Genomic DNA, 21,900 nt, shown 5'->3' with positions numbered 1-21,900 from the left:
GGAGACACAGGCTGGCAGAGATAGAGATGAGAAGCAGGCCAGCTGTCTTGTCCAACAGACAGAAATCTAAGCACCTGCTCACACAAGCCTGCAGAGATCAATTAGATGTGTTACTGTTTTGTCAGTCATATAAATGCTAAATAACTCTGCATCCATCAAGAACCTTTACAAATTGATGGATGGATAGCTCTCACAATTTTAAACTGCCAAATAAGATAATATTTTAATTAAACGGCAAAAGATTGGGTGAAATGAAATTAAAAAAAAAAAATCAGAAGACACTGTAGCTTGGTGGAAATAATCCTAATTTAAAACCTTAATTTTTCTGTGCTATTTTATATACTGAAAGCTTAGGTATTGTATTAAACACATGCAATACAGTTTTTCTTTCTTTTCCAATGGCACTTTTATAAAGGCACATTTTTGGTCTTTAATATTGCTACTGTTCATACACAGCACATGCAAATGTGCTGAAGTCTATAAACTTGAGAAACAAAATTGAATATCCATCAAGTTTGAAAAAAAGCAAAGTAAAAACATAATGAGACAAGTAATAATAGTAATGTGTGCTTGGGTTTCACTTTTGAACAGAGAGCAAATTAATTATGCTTATTATGGTAACGTCTCTGTTCACAGCCGTTCCATGATCTCAGTCTCAATAATAAATGGATTTCAGAGAAATACATAGATAGAACTATGATTGTGTGTATTGTCCATAAAATTAAAAAAATAAAGCTTCACTGTCAGCCACAATACTTCACAAATATAAATGCACATGGACATATCCAGATGTGTCCTGATTAGCCTTGATATGAACAGGTATGCCACCTTATTTATAAGCCTGACACATAGTTTTAGTAGAAAATTGTACATTACATATTGCATCCACCTCCTTAAAATCACTCTGGAGTTTTACTAAGACATAAAATATTAAAATATCTACAGTTATATGTATATGGTACATATCAATCTAGGAGATGACAGCAATTTCAGTAGGCAGCTTTCATATTTCCATTGAGAAGCTGCTGCATTTCTTCAAGTGTCATCAATAAGAAATAACAAAAAAGCCTATAAATAATTTAGATGTACTGTATATAGTTTTCATTTTTGTCTTCCCCACGAACAATAATAAAATGGGAAACTAATTCCTATCCTACGGTCACTCCAATCAGAATAAAAAAAAGTGATAAAACAGCAGAGGATTATAAAAATAAAGGGAGTTAATGGAATCACACAAGGCAAAAAATATCAAGACTAAAGCTCTAATGGCCCCACTGGCCCTACCAAAAGCGTCACAGCTTTTACGTTCAGTCTGGTGGTATGGGTTCTAGCAAAGTACCAGATCACTCTCCTCTTTGTTACGAATCACAACACAACAATGGCAAAAAGTTGTAAGGCCTCCAAAAAAGAGCCAAAAAACAGACCAGTCTCCCTATTAGCTTGTCCAGATAAGATTTGCTTCCAGGCAGCCTGGGTGCCTATTCCAATGGCTGGCTTTGGGCCTTGGGTTCTGAAATGCTAAAATTTATAGCAAAGCCCCAAAAAATATTCAAAATGATCCACAAATGATGAGATAACAGTCTGGTTTTGTGTAAGAAAAGGTAATGAAAAGAACATTTAAAAACAAAAAAGGATTTATTGACAATAATGAAAAAAATAACAAAATACTCAAAAATATAACAAGGCAAAATGATCACAATCATACGCGTAAGTTATACAAAATCTAGCAATCAAAATTCAGGAAAAATTTATAGCAAACTATGTAAATAGAAATAAGGGCAAACTTGGAATACAAAAGTCTCCTCCACCAAAATGTATTCAAATGATCCTTAGTATTCACAATGACCATGGATGTCATAATCCAAGCCTCAAGAAGGGCTCTGGACTGTGAGCTGAAAAAATCTGGTCTAATTCTTCCTCCTCACAAAGTTTATAAGGAAAATTTGACAACATTGACCACTACTGTCCCATGTACTAGGACACTCATTTGAAAACTGCAAGAAATAAACAGGCCCACATAAAGATTGAACCATATAAATCTCATAGTATGTCCATAGTTAAGGGAATGTTTACCAATGTAAAGTTCTTCAGTGGAGAACAAACAATTCCTACAGCATCTGAACAGCCTATTAAAAGCCTTGCCAGATTGTATAATGTCAGCCTAAAGGACACAAAGCAAGTGTAGTAGTTGCAAAAGGACATTAGCAGTGATCTTAATGTCATCAACAAAACCATGCTACAAGGCAGACTGAAGCTATGGGACATGCAGTAACAGTCTATTAACTCCCAATTTCAGCATTAAAGAATATGGAAAGAACAATCAGAGGATACAACAAAATTAATCTGGAGTTCCATGGTGCCTCAGAAACATAGGGCTGTTGGGCAACAGTGTCTTGAAGTTAACCCTCACTGGTCTTATGGAGGAGTTTAAGTGTAAAGACTTCAGATGACGAATCCCAAGACAGTGATCAGCAACAAAGTACCAGGGCTGGCATCTGGTTAAAAGTGGACACTAGCAAAGGCTTTGCAGCAAACAACTTCAGCTCTCAGATATCGAGACACTGTGGGACAAGTCCAGGCGGGAAGAGTAGGCTTTGGATTTGGAGCAAGTTGCCTAATCTGGAACAAGGCCATGGCACATGCTGAGAGAAAGCTGGTGGTGGAAGTGCAACACCAGGAGAAGGAAACAAGATGGGCTAAGCTACTCATCTTAACTAAACAGGGTTTGTGGGAAAGTGTGGAACAGAGAAAGTTCAGCTAGAGATATTTGCAGGGATTGGAAGTAAGTCAGCTAAGCATAATCATCAGAATAACATACAGTGTTCTTCCAACACAGGTGGATTTTCCTCACAGGCTGGGTGAGTAGCCAAGGTGTACCCAATGTTCCATGCCAGCATTTCTCAAACACATCCTAACAGGGTGTAAGATTGGCCTTACTCAAGAACATTACATTTGCCATTTCAACCAAGTTCTAAAGTGTCTTGCTTCAGGCCTGGAGACCTAGCGAGTTGCAATCAATTCTCTGCTCTGAAGAACAATTAAACACTGGAAAACAATACCCTTTATCAGTGAGTAGGAATAACAACCAGGAGTGTCTCCTCACCATAAGAGCTAGGGCTAATTACAGTATGCTTAGCCTGCAATAGGAAGATGAAGTTAGACATAGGCAAACAGCTCATATTTCCAGCAGAGACTACTCTTACCTCTTTAAGGACTGACATAGTGCTATGGTGTATACAGTTTATATCATTGCGGTCACAGTACCCTGGGAAGAATTAGTGAATTTGAGTATAAGACATTAAGCAGTACAGAGCTTGCTACTGAAGCACAACATCAGGGCTGGAGTACTAAAGTCTTCTGGGTGGAGGTGGAAAACAGAGAGTTTGTGTCAGCTATGCTTCTCAAAGATCTGGGTCCAGGTCTTAAAATAAACTGTCAAATCTGCCTTAGATGCAGCAGAAAAGAGCAGCCAATGGCTTTGGTTAAAGAGGCATGACCTTTGCTGGATACCAAAGTATGGATCTTCAGTATTAGGTAGACGTTGAAGGGGGAAAATCTGGGACACCAAATTTCTTCGCTGAACTCTCCACACATATGATATGCTAATCATGTCTACTTTTTCTCTCTCTCTCTCTCTCTTTTTGATGCCCATGAGGAATTATCTTCTGTGTGACTTTGCCAAGGTGAGCTTTCCACTCTTCAGCATCCCCTTTTCTTTCTTTGTTTGCCCATGGCACTGTTGCTCAGCCTAGGCTAGTTGAGCAATTGCTTACAACCATTTAACAGAGAGAGGAGTAAGAAATTGCCAACAGGATATCCTGTCTGAATCATTTTAGCACTTTAGAATTAGGACTGACATCTGTGTTCCCTTCACTACTATAAAACAACATTTTAACAAAGGCTTGACTTTCTTTTAATGAGACTTACAAAGCACCACCAATTTGGTTCTATCTGTTACTTGATTGTTTTTCATCCTTTATTCTAAAGTATAAGCTTATTCATCTTTTATGAAAAGCATATACCTTACAAAATTAATTTCATTTTAATTACTGTCTCATCTAACATGTGTTGCTTACTTCAGCCATTTTAGAGTTTTAATTCTAAGGTAAAGACATGTTTTAACTTACTAAGAATAACCTACAACTCTAAACCTTTAACTAACATGTTGCCTTTAACAAGTGGGCAACATTGAGCTTTTGAGAGTTACTAGAACAAAAGTACACTACAATATTTGCAGCCCACATTCTATAGAGAGATCTGATTGTGTTCATAGCAATTACTTACTGTATAGCTGCTTTGAAATCACTTCAGTTTTTTTTGGTTCGGTATATCCTAACTCACCAGTCTGAGAAAACCCCCACCTATGATATAACCTTAGATTCGCCTTGATGTCTAGTTATGCAAGACATTGTGTTTTTTGGGGTTACCCCATATTTTTGAACATCAAGATCTAAAAACAAAAACCTAATTTTTAGGCCTTTTTGGACCATATTTGGTGCAGGAAATTACACCCTTTATGATTAAGAGTAAACCAATAGGTGTCTTCACCAGAATGATCAGAAGGACTTGCAGTTGCACATGCCATATCAACAGACCCGAGGGGTTCACCTACTAATGGGATACAAGGAGCCGAAGTTCCTCCTTATCATAAAACTTAAAACGTGGGCGTCAGTAATACGGTATGTGTACTTGTGTATCATTTTATTCTCTTTCAATGTGGCCGATCTTGAATATGATAGTATTTTTAATATATAATTTTTGACCGGTGGTTTTAGACCTCTAAGAACCACTCCTAAAAGTTTAATAAAATAACATATTTCAACCACAAGCATGTGAGTAATCGTTTTACACTATTTCAAGGTCAGTGATTATGAATATGGTGTTATTTCCGATTTTTTGATCGAGTGCTATGGATCTAGCACTCTGTGGACCACTATTAGAGGGTGAAAAATGTAAAATTTCTATTACAATCAAGAATATTTAGACTTTATATATTTAAATTGAAGCACGTTTTATTTTTTTATCAAACATTTGACATAACTATTCTTGTTTATTACATACGTCTACCTCATGAAGTAAATCACTGCATTTCTTATTAGCACCCCAAATTAGGGTGGCTTACCCTAATGCAGATTTTTTTTTTCTATTTATTAAGAATTCATTAGAAGCACTGCAGAAAAGGATGAATTACAACTTTATTTTCACTTTGTGTAAGTAAAGGAAATAAACATTTTATTAAGATCTTGGTACACAGCAGTCAATGACTAATAGGCAATCAGCATTCTAATATTTTGCAAAATTCACTACAACTATTAAAGGAGGTGGAAGAAGACAACTGGATTTGCTTTACAAGTAAGCAAATATTTACAGAAAATATATAGAGATATCCTTTATTCTCAGTTTTGGGAGTCAAAAACACCATTACAGAGACTGTATTTTAAAATTGCAATAGGCCTACATCATATTAACATGTCAATTATTAAGTGAATAAATCAAATTGGACTTGAATATTTGGTAGCTTTAATATAAAACACTTATTTGGCTAGTCTCCTTTTGAAATTTTCTGCTCCAAATTTCCACAGCTGGCTGCCTGTGATCACTTGCCTGCTCTCCATACAAAGTCTCTTTCTTATGCCTGCCTGTTTCTCCTGCACATTTTTCATCTCTTTAAATCTTACACATCTTCCTCTTTTGACAGATCTTCAGCTCTGTTACATACAGAAACACATAACTGGGCCATTTAACTGAAACAAATGCACCCTGATTGCCCTTGTGACTGTTACATGCTAAAGATAAGATCTGTAATATACTGTAACCAATTAACAGGCAATCCTGCAGAGGGCAGCTAATTCCTATAACTCTCTCTGCAAGTCTTCTACAGTAATATGTATGTATGATATACGCATGTAAATATATATCACCTTTATGTGACCTCTGCAGTGCAAAAAAAAAAAAAACAAGTTTTATGAATATAATATAATGAGATAAAAAGTAATTAAGCTGGATCATTGATGAAAATTCAGAAGGACATTTGCTATATAAAATTTATAAGCCACTCCTGCATACTTGAACACAGTCAAGCGTAAATTGCTTTTGTATTAAATTCAGTCTAATTGAATGCAATGTAATTTTGAATGGGCAGCTCAACTAGCTAGCACTCAACCCCTTTGGGGCAGAATTCAAAAACAGTAAAACAGGGTAATCTTAAGACTGACATGTAATACTGAAAGTTAAGAATCCTGCATAATTCTAGTGCCCACAGATTTTCAACCCCAAATGCACTCTTTTCTTGTTTTTTAAGATTAAAAAAATGAAAGTTTCCTGTAGGGTTTGATTTATATGTTTGTGCAAATCAGTCATTGTCTGTCTGTAAAGCTCCCAAATAGCCAAAAAATGTTTTACAGAATATCACATCCAATCAACCAAGCTTTATGCCATACAGTGCCTCTCACAGCAAACTCTATCATTGTGCGATTTACTACACCTGCTGTATTATTAATATGGCCACAATGGACTAACTCCCTTCATAATTTTAAACAATCATGTCTCTTCTTAATATTCTTTTGCTTAAACTGCAAAGGCTCGATGCTAAATTGGTCTCGTCCGTTGTGAGAGATGGACGTCTGAAGTGGAGCTCAGCTAGCAGCGGTGTTATTTTTCATATGATCTGCTTATTATCGTGAGATATCCTGTATTTATTCAATTCAAGAGGCACTGCTACAGTATATGTAAGCATATATAAACATGGACAACAAAAAAGGGGGTCCGAAAGAACCGAAAACTAAAGCTGCACCCAAGCTAAGATCAGCAAGCCCTAGTTCAAGATATCGCCTTTCAGAGACAGACCTGGATCAGATGGGCGAAAGTACAGACTCCTCAGGACCATGGTCCGCTACATCGTCGCCGGCTGAGAGTGAAAAGGGGAGCGAATGTACGATCGTGAGTGCAGGTCTCGATAGTTCACCGATCGGAGAAGATCACCTGAAACTGGAAAAGGCCTTGCAGTCCGCGGTTTCAATTACTCCACGCGAGCCGGGAAGAGCACGGACACCAGCTACAACAGAGCCTGCCGCTTCACCTACGGTGCAAGAAAGCACAATTGAACCGTCTGAACTGAAGGTGATGTTCCCTGAGCTCATGCAAGATATACAGAAAAGTGAGAAGGCAAATGAGAAGGCAAGGGTAAAGGCAAATGAGAAACTGCGACAAGAGTTGCAACAGGCAAATGAAAGGCTGAGACAGGAGCTGCAACAGGAGCTGCGACAGGTGCTGGGTAAAATTGAAGAGCACATTCAGGCGCGCTTGCTGATCAATTGGAGGATGTCAAGGAGACATTCACGACTCGGATTGAAATAGCCGAAAATTTAGCTGCCAGTGCCGAAGAAAATGAAGCAAATGTCAGCTCCGAATGCAAAAAACTCGGAGACAGACTGGCTGCTTTGGAAGATGGTAGCAGAAGGAATAATGTCAGAATTGAAGGTCTGCCTGAGAATCGAGAAAGTCCAAACCTTGTGAAATTCGCAGCTGAACTTTTTTCTAACATAATCGGGGAGGACTTTAAAGTAGATTCTGAGATAGCAGCGGCTTATCACGTACGAGGATCAAATACCGCTAGACTTGGATCTTTATTATTCACCTTGAAAGATTATCAATTAAGCTAGAGGTGAAGGCACTCCTCAGACACAAGCAAGAGATTATACCTGGGCCGGTTCTAGACAGGCATATATGAGGGTGCAGACAGAAATGTGAAGGGGGCACATGGTGACGACGGAGGCGGGAAAGGGGTGGGGGTGCTCTGGATAACTGTTTTTGTCATGTCATTGGATTGCACTTTGTCAGGCCTCTACCCTAAGACCGGTCCAACTTGGGTGTCCCACCTGAAGTCTAAGCTTCTGCTGGTGTAGCTCTTAGGGTCACTGAGGCACGCAAACCCCCTGACCACAATAAGGTGGCAATCCCTCAGGAGGAAAACTGAAAAATAAAACAACAAAAAGTAAAATAAAATATTCCTCATCAAATTATAAAAACTAAAAACATGACATTTACCTTAATTTTATGATGTATATCAAATATATTTGAAGCCAACAATAACACTTCTCAATACTAACAAAACTAAAAAGGGTAGGCCAAGTTATAAAAAAAAAATCAATTCACCAAGTCTTGAAAAATAAAATAAAGAATAAAATAAAATATCCATCCAGATCTTTACAACCAACAACATAAAATTATCTTAATTGGATGGCCTAATTCTCAAATAAATTTGCAAAATAAAGTAAGAATAAAATAAGACCTCTCAATATAGCCAATATTTACAAAACTAAAAGGGTTGGCATAGTAATTAAAAAAAAAGATTCACCATGTCTTTTCCTACAATTCTCAAACTAATTTGTAGAACACAACAGATTTAGAACAGAACATTTGAACTTTTTTCTTCTTTTTTTGTCTTGTTTTAAGCTTGTTTGTTTTGTAAGCAACTGAACTCTCTGTTTGCAACTGAACAGCTCCGCTCTCCTTTCTCCTCAATCCACTCTACAACAACAGTCTCCTGTTTCCCTTTGCAAACACTCTTCCAAATTCATCCATATCCAAGTTATTTGTTATGGACTTCTCATGGGCCAAGATCACCAAATTCCTCTTTCTTTTATGTAACATGGTGCGACGATAGGGGGTTAGGACCCGTGACAAAGTGGAGAAGGAACTCTCACACGATGCTGAAGACACACCAATGACCAAGGCTGTTACATACAATTTATGCAACTCAGGAAAGGCTTCCTTGTACTCCTGCAGGAGTTTACACACAGTGGACAGGTCTGTTTCCTTTGAACATTTTTTGAGCAGCATCTGTTTTGCCACAAGAACTTCAATTTTCAGACTTACAACATCTGCTACAGTGCCAGCCATCACAGCCAGAGGGTTCAACAGGATGGGATCTAGAAATGCTAGATTTGGGTGCAAGACTAGATGTGGCTCTCATCAGGTCAATATTCTTGTGTGAAAATCTAGTTTCCATTTCTGAAATGGCCCTGTCAAGGATTTTGAGCAGGGATCTTTTCAGAGACTGATGGGGGGAAATGGTAGGGTCACCAGAGTCTGTATGGCCCAAAGTTGAGAGCACAACACTTTGACCCAGGTGTTTGCTCATTGTTCTCCTTCTCTTTGTTGGATGTGACTCATCCTCAGCAGGAGATGACACTCCCCAACAGTCATCCTCACGGATGTTTTTTAAGGAGTCCAGTGCTGCACTAACAACCTCAGAAGCACTGCACAGATCAACTGACTGAGACTGTAGAATAGCATTTGCTGGTTTCAAGACACCAAGCACCCGCACTGGGAACTTTCCAATCTCAAAGAAGTGATGCCTCTTAATTTGGCATAGCAGGCCTGATGCCTCGTGCACAGGTCAACTGCAGCATCATCATCCTCTGTCATCTCAGATAGGATACTAAGGATTTGTTCTTGATTGTCCACAGTGCACCTTGTCACCTCACCTCATAGTGACTTGTCCATCTGATCTCAAGCAGCCTTTTTAGACAAGGTGCATCATGTTTATTGAGCACATAGTGGTGGTGAAAAAAGTTGTAGAGTGAACTAGATAGGCTAAAAATCTTTTGCACACGGCTCACTCTGCATGGCATGCAGAACCACTAAGTGCAGTTGGTGGTTGTAGCAGTGGATGTATGGGACATATCTGTCAAGCTTCTTTTGGAGCAGAGCTTGTACCCCACCTCTAACCCCATCATAACACTGGTTAAGTATACTGTCAGCACTGTAGCCAGCAACACAAAGGTAACAGTATCTCAGAGGTGATGTACTCTGCATCAAGTTGTTGCAAGTCGAGCAACCCAATAAGATGCTCCTCTGGCATGGAATTTCTGACAAACCGTATTATCACAGACACATTTTCCACATTGCACCTATCCCTGGTCCCATCACTTTTGAGGCAAAACCCTGCAGAATCAGCACTTTCATATTTTTCCTGACTTTCCAAGCACCATGTCAGCCAGTGTTTGGATAATTTCATTTTGGATATCCTTAGATGTGTATTTTGCATTTTATGGGACACCCTTAGCAATGCTTGCTAGCTTCTCATCCTTCTCCAAGGTATATTCCATCAGTTTTAGAAAAATGCCTGAAGCAATGTCATCATCATTACCTGCTGCATCATGTCTCAAGGTTTCTGCAGTCCCACGGAGTCCCAACTCATTTACACAGAGAAACCTTATAGCACTACCAATACTCTTGACATAATAATGTTTTTTTTCAAGTTGTGTTTTACCAACCAACATTGAATCCACAGTCCCCCGTGGCCTCTCTGCTTTTATGCTCAGTCCAGATGGTTGAAGCATGCACATGGTTGTGGCTGGACACATGCCTCTGTAGCCCCTTGTCTCGATCAAGTGCTGCTTTCCAGTTGTTAAAACCAGGTAAGGTAAAAAAACTACAACCCTCTCATTAACAGTGCTACCATATTTTCGGCATGGGAAACAGAAGCATGCGTCCCACACAACAGAGTACTCCAGCCATGGTTGTGTGCGGTACCAGGCAGGATTGAATGATCTTAATGTTGTACCACCAAATACACGTTTGGGGTAACTACCAGATATTGACTGGGATGGTGTATTACCATTTAACTCACTGGGTAGCTGAGCGGGTTGCTTTGGGGCAGCAATTGTTGGCAGAGGTACAGGAGAAGCAGTGCCTGTTGATGCCACAGGAGTAGACATGCTAGTTGCTGTCTCTGATCATTGCTACTGCTATTGGTACAGGCAGGGGCAGTGTCACACTTTTTAAAAGCTTGGGAAAAAGGATGCATCTCACAGCATTAACTTTCCCTTTGTGAACTGCTGGAAGCTGGGGAGGAAAGTAATTAAGCTTTACTAAAATCGCTGTGATTTCATCAGTATATGAAACGAGAAAACTGTTGAGTGCAGAATTGAAAGCTGGGGGGCTTTGTGTCGGGTCTGACAGACAGACACGGGTCCTCCAGTCGGCTCTATGCAGCAGCAGTGGTGCTTGTGGGATCGAGAAAGAAACACTTCTCTACCAGACTGAAACTGTGAGAAGAACAATGGACTAGTCCCCCATTGACTGTACAAATATAGATGTATTTTTTAGTTGTTGTTAATTATCTCACGAGTCGCTATGACTTGGACAACAGAGATTTGCTGCTTCCTCAAAGCCTGCCGCTGTTGCGCAGCCCTGCCTACTGAGAAACCTGACACTGAGTCATTTGCATACCTAACAGTGATTGGATGTTTAGCTGGGGGGAGGGTGAGTGGGGGATCTCTGCGGAGTGCTGTGTGAGCTGCGGACAAACAGTGCACAGAGGGAAAGAGCGAACAAGAGGTGAAACCTATCATCTCATTTGTGCCTTTTCCAGTGTATTTTTCAGCTACTGTAGTAAATCTTGTCCATATTCAGTTTGTGGGTAATCTATTATTTTCTCTCTCAGCTTCTAAAAGTTTGATTTAAGGGGGTAGGATGTTTGTTTAAGGGGGCATTGCCCCCCCTTGCCCCAGCGTAGAGCCGGACCCGGATTATACAGTGGGATGCAAAAGTTCGGGCAACCTTGTTAATAGTCATTATTTTCCTGTATAAATCGTTGGTTGTTACGATAAAAAATGTCAGTTAAATCTATACTAATAAAAGGCAAAGCCCTCACTGACTGACTCACTCACTCACTGACTGACTGACTCACTCACTGACTCATCACTAATTCTCCAACTTCCCGTGTAGGTAGAAGGCTGAAATTTGGCAGGTTCATTCCTTAAAGCTTACTTACAAAAGTTGGGCAGGTTTCATTTCAAAATTCTACGCGTAATGGTCATAAGTGGAAGCTATTTTTCTCCATTTACTGTAATGGAGTTGAGCTCGAAAGCCATGGGGGGGCGGAGTTTCGTGTGACATCATCACGCCTCCCACGTAATCACGTGAACTGACTGTCAACGCAGTACGTAGAAAACAAGGAAGAGCTCCAAAAAGCGCTGACGAAAACATGCATTATATAATTGGGAAGGCAGATAAACAATAAGAAGCAAGCGAGTGACATATACAACCAAATTCATGAGTGCTGCTACTTCGGAAACAAAGCACGGTGTAAACCTAAAGTTTAAATTAAATTCATAGACAGGCTGCCACTGGCGTTTGTAATTTAGTGCCTACCCATATAAGGCCATCCGTCAGCGTCAATTCAATAGAAACACTGCGGCTAAATATTCACGGGTGAAGGACTGTGCTTATGCAGAGGAAGATGAGATGGTCAGGGTGGTGTTTGGTACAAACTCAGCGAAACTGAGAGAGAAAGTTTTATGTGCCGGGTCTTAGCTAACATTAAATACAGCCGTGGACATAGCACGACATGGCACCAGCACAGCTGGGAAACTTCGATGCATGTACACCGAGCGGCTCACGTGAACTGATGTAGTGCGCAGATAAAAAGCAACAGTTCCAAAGAGTGCTGAACAAAAACCGAATTACACAATTGAGAAGGCAGCAAAAAAATATGAAGCGTCTGATACATACAAGCATATTCATAAGTGTAGCTACTGCGGAAACAAAGCACACGGTGGAAAAAGTCAATGTCCCGCTAAAGGAAGACAGTGTAAAAAAAAACCCGTGCATGCAGTGTGTCAGGTCTCAGATAAAGAAGAAGACGAGCTGTTTATTGATGCATTAAGAAACAAATCGATGAATGAAACCTGTTATCTTTACAACGATTGACAAACACGGAATGTAACTTGAACACAACACATCCTACAAATACGAACCTAATTGAAAGAAATAATGATAATCAAATCCTTGATGACAGCAACACTCAATAACACTCACTAAAACAATTACTGTATATTGACAATCATGTTACGTTATTTTTAAAATGTTCCCTTTTTTTTCATAACTTGTTTAACACACTACTTCTCCGCTGCGATACGCGGGTATATATATATATATACCCCGATCTACATACTCTCAAATAGACAAGCCACACGCCGTGGCGCAATTGTAGAGGCTTCGCATCTAGCGCCGACATCCGAGGTTCGATTCCCGAGAGGTGATGCACCGAGTATGTACGCGCGCTTCCTAATTCACTTTACCCTCGCATCCCCTTGGTTTGAGACGTATGAAAAAATATGCGGTTAACGCAGAATCATGTTACGCTATTTTTAAAATGTTTCCTTTTCTTAGCACAAGCACAGCTGAGCAGCTTTGATGCATGTACTCCATAACGCGTTAAAAAAATAACGCATTTAATAACACTTTCAATTCCAAGCAAAGGGGAACTTTTGTCAATGCATGATTTCCTGGTACATCGATTACATTGATGCACACATCAGAGCTACAAAAATGTTAGAGTCTGAATAAAGCGCGTTCCTACGACTGATCGGAGGAAAATTTCATTTCAAAAGACTACCCAAAGGAAGCCTTGATAAAAGCATGGTTTTGTGCAACCTGAAAAGCAAGCAAAATTAGATGCATTACAGAAAGCGGACTTTGTGGCTCTTACTGGGGATCATTGGACTTCCGTGACCGTTAGTAATTCTAATTACATTCATTGTATGTTCATTAATCACACTGTTTTAGCCTAATGTACAAAATAATTTTGGCTAAGGTTACTCAGAGTTTAAAGATGAAGCTGGTCAAATTACCTTTTATGTTTCTGACTTATTTTTTTAAGAAGAAAAACTGCACTTTATGTTGAAATTTTGGTTATTATTATTTAAAGACAATACCATTCTGAAAATGTACTTAAAGAACTTAAAATACCACTTTATTTTTAAGTCTGCCCAATTTTAGCCAGGGATGATATTTTTGTTTCTGTTTTGAATTGAAATGCAGTTTAAAAGCATTTTTTTTTTCAGAAATTAAAAGAGCTTGAGTTTACAATATTCATGTCTATGTCTATTATTTGATTCTGTCGCCCACTAAAACCCTTTTAAATTAAAAAAAAAAAATTAGCGATTTGGGGAAAATTTTCATGTGTGATTACATACAATTAATCAAGATTAATTATTACACAGCCTCTAATTAATTAGATTAATTTTTTTAATCGAGTCCCACCCCTAATATATATATGTAGATTTGTATATATATATGTGTATATACAGTATATATGTAGATATGTATATGTATATAAACTGCTCAAAAAAATTAAAGGAACACTTTGAAAACACATCAGATCTCAATGGGAAAAAGAAATTCTCCTGGATATCTATACTGATATAGACTGGGTAATGTGTTAGGAACGAAAGGATGCCACATCGTTTGATGGAAATGAAAATGATCAACCTACAGAGCCCTGAATTCAAAGACGCCCCAAAAATCAGAGTGAAAAATTATGTGGCAGGCTAGTCCATTTTGCCAAAATTTAATTGCAGCAACTCAAAATTGTACGCAGCACTTTGTATGGCCCCTGTGTTCTTGTATACATGCCTGACAACATCGGTGCATGCTTCTAATGAGATGACAGATGGTGTTGTGGGGGATCTCCTCTCAGATCTGGACCAGGGCATCACTGAGCTCCTGGACAGTCTGAGGTGCAACCTGGTGGCATTGGATGGACCAAAACATAATGTCCCAGAGGTGTTCTATTGGATTTAGGTCAGGAAAGTGTGGTGGCCAGTCAATGGTATCAATTCCTTCATCCTCCAGGAACTGCCTGCATACTCTCACCACATGAGGCCAGGAATTGTCGTGCACCAGGAGCCACTGTACCAGCATAGGGTCTGACAATGGGTCCAAGGATTTCATCCTGATACCTAATGGCAGCCAAGGTGCCTTTGTCAAGCCTGTAGCGGTCTGTGTGACCCTCCATGGATATGCCTCCCCAGACAATCATTAACCCACCACCAAAGTGCTCATGCTGAATGATGTTACAGGCAGCATAATGTTCTCCATGGCTTCTCCAGACCCTTTCACTTCTGTCACGTGCTCAGGGTGAACCTGCTCTCATCTGTAAAGCACAGGGCACCAGTGGTGCATCTGCCAATTCTGGTATTCTATGGCGAATGCCAATCGAGCTGCATGCTGCTGGACAGTGAGCTCAGGGCCCATTAGACATGGGGCCCTTGGGTCACCCTCATGAAGTCTTTCTGGTTGTTTGGTCAGAGACATTCACACCAGTGGCCTGCTGGAGGTCATTTTGTAGGGCTCTGGCAGTGCTCATCCTGTTCCTCCTTGCCCAAAGGAGCAGATACTGGTCCTGCTGATGGGTTATGGACCTTCTATGGCCCTCTCTAGCTCTCCTAGAGTAACTGCTTGTCTCCTAGAATCTCCTCCATGCCCTTGAGACTGTGCAGGGAGACACAGCAAACCTTCTGGCAATGACACATATTGATGTGCCATCCTGGAGAAGTTGGACTACCTGTGCAACCTCTGTAGGGTCCAGGTATCGCCTCATGCTACCAATAGTGACACTGACTGTAGCCAAATGCAAAACTAGTGAAGAAACAGTCAGAAAAGATGAGGAGGGAAAAATGTCAGTGGCCTCCACCTGTTAAACCATTCCTGTTTTGGGGTCATCTCATTGTTGCCCCTCTAGTGCATCTGTTGTTAATTTCATTAACACCACAGCAGCTGAAACTGATTAACAACCCCCTCTGCTACTTAACTGACCAGATTAATATCCCATAAGTTTCATTGACTTTATGCTATACTCTGATTAAAAAGTGTTCCTTTAATTCTTTTGAGCAGTATATATATGTGTATATATGTATATATATGTCTATATTTGTATATGTGTATATATATGTATATATGTATGTATATGTATATATATATGTGTATATATATGTTTATATGTGTGTATTATATATATATATATATATATATATATATATATATATATATATATATATATATATATATATATATATATATATATATATATATATATATATATGCGCCAGCAACACTCATGACAATGACAAGACAATTAAATTGACAATCATGTTACGTTATTTTCAAAATGTTTCCTTTTCTTTTTCATTGCTTCTTTAACACACTACTTCTCCGCTGCAAAGCACAGGTATTCTGCTAATATAATCATATATATCCACTCAAAATCCACTAAGGCATTCATGCAGAGGAACAAGTACAACATTCTGGAATGGCCATCTCAGTCCCCAGACCTGAATATAATTGAAAATCTGTGGTGTGAGTTAAAGAGAGCTGTCCATGCTCGGAAGCCATCAAACCTGAATGAACTAGAGATGTTTTGTAAAGAGGAATGGTCCAAAATACCTTCAACCACAATCCAGACTCTCATTGGAACCTACAGGAAGCGTTTAGAGGCTGTAATTTCTGCAAAAGGCGGATCTACTAAATATTGATTTCATTTCTTTTTTGTGGTGCCCAAATTTATGCATTTCACTTCATTTCACTTCTCAAATATCACTGTGTGTGTCTCCTATATGATATATTTAACTGACATTTTTTATCGTAACAACCAATGATTTATACAGGAAAATAATGACTATTAACAAGGTTGCCCAAACGTTTGTATCCCACTGTATATGACATTAACCACATTCGTATCTTCCCTGACTTCTCTCCAGCAAAAGCTACTCAATGCACAGACTTCTACAACATTAAACAGCGGTTACGGCAAGCCAACGTCAAATACAGCCTCTTGTATCTGGCCAAACTGAAAGTGGAATTGCAGGGTCAATTTTATATCTTCACTAGCAAGGAAGAAGCAGAAAAGGAATTAGGAAAGCTGATACCGGGACTATTCTGATACATAATAGTGAGTCATGGCTGTTAAAGATATGGCAAGGATTAATAATCCACTGTCTGATCTAAAACCTGATTTAAAAAACAGGTTTTTATCATAATATATTCTCATTATTACTCATTATTACTTGGGCACTATCTGTTTATGTTTTATTGTGCTTAATTACTTTTTCTTTTTTTTCTTCTTTTTTTATTATCTTTCATGTTTTATTTTTTTTATTATCTAATTATTTTCTCCCTAACCTAAACGAGACTGTTCAACATCATACCCTTTGTTGTTTGTTATTGCTATAATTGCAGTAAGACTTATTATGCTTGTTCTGGACCACTTTCTAATACCATTCCCTGGGTTTATTATCCGGGTGTATTATCTTAATACAATAAGATTGCTGAAGATTACATATACTCTAACTGCACAGTTTTTTATACTATATTGGTAATAGATATCTCTATTTTTTAATCCTGCTGCTGCGTGGGGGCTTGTTTTGCTTTGGACGTGCTCTGTCCCTGGGTATGTCAGAGGAATGGGACTGTGTGAAGTGGGTTCTAGCCTCACGTGGGGAGGCAAATTTAAGGGGGAGAGAGAAAGAGAGCAGGCTTGATCTATACCTAATCTATCCTTTTAATCTTTATACATTTACCAATGTAATAATAGGTTGCATGGCAACAAGTCTAGGGGAAATAGGAAATTAAGGCAGAAGCTGTCTCACTTCCAGTTAAGACTATAAAATGACATCAAAAACTCAGAATCAATGTCTCCATGATGGGACAGTTAACTTTGTGAGCTGGAATGTTAAAGGCCTGAATCACGAATTAAAGAGAAAGAAAGTACTCTCTCACCTAACAGGTCTAAATGCTAAAATAGTATTTTTTACAGGAGACCCATTTACTAAGCAAGGATCAGTTCCGGCTGCAAAAGGACTGTACTGGCCAAATGTTCCATTCTAGTTTTACAAAGAAAACTAGTGGTGTGGGAATTCTCATACATAGAACAGTCTCATTTGTAGCATCAGATGTAGTATTGGATCCTGAAGGGAGATATGTAATGGTCATGGGAGACTTATCTAACTGTAAAATGATTTTGATAAATGTTTATGCACCTAATGTTGATGATAAGGAATTTATACAAAATTTATTTGCATCCATTCCCAATCTGAACACTCATAAAATTATAATGGCTGGGGACTTTAATTGTGTTTTAAATCCACTCTTAGATAGGACTTCTTCCACAGGGGGAACGCATCTAACACCACAAAGATAATTACAAAGTTTATAACTGATCACAACTTATCAGACCCCTGGAGGTTTTTAAACCCAAACTCAAGAACATATTCTTTCTACTCACCAGTACATCAATGCTATTCAAGGATTGATTATTTCTTTATAGATAATAACTTCTTGCCTATGGTAAAATCTTGCAAATATGATGCTATTGTTATTTCTGACCACGCACCTATGATCTTGGAGCTAAAGTTACTAAGCCCCACACACTCACCTCGCAGATGGAGTCTCAACCCACTTCTATTAGCAGACGAGAATTGTACAGAATTCATATCCAAACAAATCAATTTCTTCCAAGAGACAAATACATCCTCAGAGATTTCTGCAGGAATACTCTGGGAAACTCTTAAGGCTTTCTTAAGAGGACAGATTATCTCATATCTTTCCCATAGAAATAAATTAGAAACCAAGAAAGTAGCAGAGATAAAAAGCGAAATTACTAGAATAGATGAAGAACATGCCAGACTACCAAGCAAGACTCTACATAGGAAAAGGCAGGCTCTGCATTCAGAACTAAACCTCTTGACAACTAAAGAAACTGAACAACTAATTTATAAATCCAGACATCATTACTATGAACATGGAGAGAAAGCTAATAAGCTTTTAGCTCAACAAATTCACAAGCAAGAAGTGCGCAGCGCAATCTCAGTAATCACCAACGCGAACGGAGATAAAATCATCGACCACAAAAATATAATGCACACTTTCAGAGACTACTATAAATCCCTACATACTACTGATCTTAAAGAAGACAATACACAATCTAATACATTACAAATACCACAAATAGACACTTTTAGTGTGGAGGAACTTGATAAACCTCTGGCGTTATCAGAATTACTAGATGCTATAAAGTCACTCCAAGGCGGGAAAGCAGCAGGCCCTGATGTCTACCCTGAAGAATTTTACAAGAAATTCTCCACTCAGCCAGCTCCCATCCTATTAGCGACATTTACAGAAGCCAGATATAACCAGACTTTTCCTCAAACTTTTCGCCAAGCACTAATCACCGTTTTTCCAAAACAAAACAAGGATTTATTACAATGTACATCATATAGACCAATTTCACTTCTGAATAATGACATTAAAATACTATCTAAAATCATAGCTAGAAGGATGGAGAAAGTGCTCCCCTCGGTAATATCACAAGATCAAACTGGATTTATTAGGGGCTGACACTTATCTTCAAATCTTCGACGCCTGTTTAATGTAATATACTCACCAACTAAATCAAACACCCCAGAAATATTATTATCATTGGATGCAGAAAAAGCATTTGACATGATTGAATGGAAATACCTTTTTAGTACATTAGAGAAGTTCAGACTACTTTAAACTAGAACGTGGTAATAGACAAGGTTGCCTCTTGTCACCGCTACTGTTTGCAATTGCCATTGAACCACTGGCAATACATTGTCGAAATACTGATCAGATAAAGGGGATTGTCAGAGAAGGACTGGAACAGATGATATGGTACTGTATATATATGACACAGAAAATTCTGTGCCTGCAGTCTTAACAGCACTCACAGAATTTCAAAAGATATTTGGTCTCAGAATTAATCTGAATAAAAGTGTACTCTTTCCAGTGAATTCCCAAGCATATAATATTAGATTAGATACCCTACCTTTCATTGCAGAACAGTTTAAATACCTAGGGGTAAACATCACACGTAAACATAAAGTTCTTTATCAACAAAATTTCGCCGTCTGCATGGAAAAAATTAAGCAAGACTTGCATAGATGGTCAACCCTTTATCTCACACTAGCTGGAAGAATTAACACTGTTAAGATGAATATTCTTCCTAAGCTCTTTTTTATTTCAAAACATTCCAATATACATTAATAAATCATTCTTTAAGCAATTAGATTAACAATAACCTCATTTATTTGGAATTCAAAACATCCACGCATCCAAAGAGTGACCCTACAAAGACAAAAGGCAGAAGGTGGCATGGCTCTACCTAACTTCCAGTTTTACTACTGGGCAGCAAATATACAGACGATAAAAACCTGGACACAAATAGAAGAACATACACAGGCTTGGTCCGCAATGGAAGAAAAATCCTGCAGTACTTCTTAGTATTCCCTGCTCTGTGCTCCAATAAACACACGCTATTGGCAATATACTAATAACCCAAGTGTGCTTCACTCACTTAGAATATGGAACCAATGTAGAAAGCATTTTAAGACGAAGAAGCTTCTATCTGTGGCACCTCTACAAGAGAACCACCTCTTTCAACCTTTGCAAACATATGCAGTTTTTAAAATCTGGAAAAAATTTGGAATTAACTTGCTCAGAGATCTTTATATAGACAACGTCTTTGCATCCTATGAACAATTACATTCCAAATTTAACATTCCAGCTACACATTTCTTTCACTATCTTCAAATCAGGAACTTTGTTAAACAGAACCTTCCCGATTTTCCTCATCTTGCACCCTCATCCAGGCTGGAAAAAATATTGCTCAATCCCAAGGACTTAGACACCATCTCTGCAATATATAAAATCCTTTTACAATCCCTCCCTTTCAAAGATCCAAGAGGACACTTGGAAAAAGATCTCTCAATTAATATATCAGAAAAGGAGTGGAAAGTAGCAATGCAGAGAATTCACTCGAGCTCCATATGTGCAAAGCATACAATTATATAACTCAAAATTATATATTGAGCACATCTGTCTCATCTAAAACTCTCCAAAATGTTTTCAGGGCAGGATCGAACCTGCGAATGCTGCAACCTAGTCCCAGCCTCACTTGGTCACATGTTCTGGGCCTGAGCCAAATTAACATTATTCCGGACCAAAATTTTTTATTACATTTCAGACAGCCTTGGACTCACAATCCCTCCTAACCCATTAATAGCTGTGTTTGGGGTTCTTCCAGATGGGTTTAAAGTGGAGAAAGACAAACAAATTGTAATTGCATACACTACACTTTTGGCACGCAGACTTATTCTGCTAAACTGGAAGAACCCAAACTCTCCTCTTTTAAGTCAGTGGGAAACCGATGTGTTATACTGTTTGAAATTGGAAAAAATCAAATACTCAGAGGATCTGTACAGACTTTTTTCAAAACATGGCAGGATCTAATCAGTAATATTTTAAAATAAGCTCTTAAAGCACAGAGAAAGCAATTATTTCCATATTTCTTTGTCATCTGCATTCATCTCTATTGGCTTATCAAATTTATTAATTTAGGTATGTTTACAAGCCTTAAATTTCACGCTGCTTGCCTTGCTCTCTCTCTCAGGGGTGGGGATCGATTTGTCCTTAACTCAATTTTTCTTTTTGTAAAAACTTGATTGATTTGTATGGATTGCAATAAAATTAATAACACTTCAAAAAAAAAAATAAATAAATAAACTGCAGAGGCTCAGCTCTTTTAATCTTTCCTCATAATCCATCCCCTGTTGTCCTAAAATCAGCCTAGACACTCTTCTCTTGACTTTTCCCAGTGCTGCTGTCCTTTTTGTAGCCTTGAGACCAAAACTGCACACAGTACTGCAGACGAGTACATTATAAAGCTTAAGCATAATCTTCTTGAACTTGTACTCCACACATCGTGCTATATAACCTAATATGCTGTTAGACTTCTTAATGGCTTCTGAACACAGGAAGTTGACAGTCTCAAGTCCACTATGACTCCTAAATTCACATAAGGTGTACTTTCAATTTTCACATCTCCCATTGTGTATTCAAACAGAACATTTTTACTTCCTGCATGTACTTTACTTTACATTTACTTACATTAAATTTCATCTGCCATGAATCTGCCCAAGGCTGTATGCTATCCAAGTCTCTCTGTAATGGTTCAATGGATTCCAGATCATCCACCAATCCACATCATCTGCAAAGTTAACCAGTTTGTTACTTATATTCCTATCTAAATCC

The sequence above is a fragment of the Polypterus senegalus genome, chromosome 10 (assembly GCF_016835505.1).
Source record: "Polypterus senegalus isolate Bchr_013 chromosome 10, ASM1683550v1, whole genome shotgun sequence".
NCBI classification, from domain to species: Eukaryota; Metazoa; Chordata; class Cladistia; order Polypteriformes; family Polypteridae; genus Polypterus; species Polypterus senegalus.
The sequence above is the reverse complement of the archived record's forward strand: the minus strand, read 5'-3'. Positions refer to the sequence as shown.